Source organism: Schistocerca piceifrons, chromosome 10 (genome assembly GCF_021461385.2).
Source record: "Schistocerca piceifrons isolate TAMUIC-IGC-003096 chromosome 10, iqSchPice1.1, whole genome shotgun sequence".
In the NCBI taxonomy this organism is placed as follows: Eukaryota; Metazoa; Arthropoda; class Insecta; order Orthoptera; family Acrididae; genus Schistocerca; species Schistocerca piceifrons.
The window spans coordinates 121,234,555-121,236,107 of NC_060147.1; the positions used below are offsets into that span (position 1 = coordinate 121,234,555).

The 1,553-nt window shown below is 48.8% G+C and overlaps 1 pseudogene; it reads right to left on the bottom strand.

Moving 5' to 3' along the window:
* Positions 1-1,177: 1,177 nt before the first annotated feature.
* LOC124719250 lies at positions 1,178-1,295 on the bottom strand (annotated as a pseudogene).
* Between the last annotated feature and the right edge of the window lie 258 nt (positions 1,296-1,553).

Consider the following 1,553-nt stretch of genomic DNA (forward strand, 5'->3'; position numbering starts at 1 on the left):
TCGCATTCTCTTTACATCGTTCCTTTCTTTTTGCTCTCATGGCGATGGACTGTTTCTATCGCAATCAGTAAGCGTGAAAGAAAGCTACCGTACAGACAGAGGGATCTATATTTATACTTGGCAGAACTAATTACGTACTGACATAATCGTCGGTATTGCTTTCGTTTCCCAAAAGTTATAAATATTTCGATTTCGGAAAAGAAGCTCTGTATTTGGCCAAGATGTCGAAGAAGAACGTCCCATACGTACTGGTTGTACCGAGTAAGATGTGGAGACGGCGGTTTGAAAGCGGACAGAAGTAGGAAGAGCGTCCCTTACCTGAGGGATCGCTACCTGGCGAAGGGGCAAATGTGGCAAATGTCCGGCGTGGCAAATGTCCGGCATTCCCTGCTTAGCTGCACATATCCGGCTCTTTACTCTCGGAGAAGGAAGGACTGCCTTTCTTAGAGGTTTTAGTACAACGACAGGCGGATTGGCGTCTTGGCCACTCTGTATACCGTAAGCCGACGCATACCGATTTATACCTGAATGCACAGAGTTTCCAGCATCGTGTTCAGAAGAGAGCCGTTTTGAACACGTTAGTATATAGAGCAAAAACTGTTTCTGACGAGGACCACTTAAGGTCCGAGATAAACCAACTGAGTACGTGTTCCGAAAGAATGGCTATGGTGCACGCGATATAAAGCCAGCGTTCTCCAAAAAGAGGAAACATGAAAATGCTGCACACTCACAGGATGAAACACCGATTGCGTTTCTTCCTTTTTGTGGCGCGATTTCCAGCAAAATAGGAAGAGTCCTGCGCAGACGGGCTATAAGACCGATTTTTCGTCCTCCTAAGAAAATTAACGAGATGATGCGCCCTGTTAAGGAGAGTCTCGGCATCAGAGTCCCTGGAGTTTATAATATCCCCTGTGAGTGTGGAAGCAATTATATAGGTCCGACCACTCGTACCGTTCCCGACCGCTGTGCTGAACACCAACTCCGTCGTCAGGCCACGAGTGGCCTACCGGGACCATCCGACCGCCGTGTCATCCTCAGTGGAGGATGCAGACAGGAGGGGCGTGGGGTCAGCACACCGCTCTCCCGGTCGTTATGATGGTATTGTTGACCGAAGGTGCTACTATTCGGTCGAGTAGCTCCTCAATTGGCATCACGAGGTTGAGTGCACCCCGAAAAATGGCAACAGCCCATGGCGGCCTGGATGGTCACCCATCCAAGTGCCGACCACGCCCGACAGCGCTTAACTTCGGTGATCTCACGGGAACCGGTGTATCCACTGCGACAAGGCCGTTGCACGCAGAACACCAACGCCATGTTAAAAATAGAGAACTGGAGAAGTCGGCAATTACGAAGCAGAGCCTCACGAACAAACATAAGATATTGTTCGATGAAACAAAAATTCTGTCCCATGCTTCCACATGCTAGGATTCTGTTATTAAGGAGGCTGTTGAAATAAGAATGAGCCGAAAGAACTTTAACCGCGATAGCAGATACCATCTGAGCTGTGCATGGAAACGAGCGCTTCATGCAGAGAAGCAACAGAGACGTTCCTT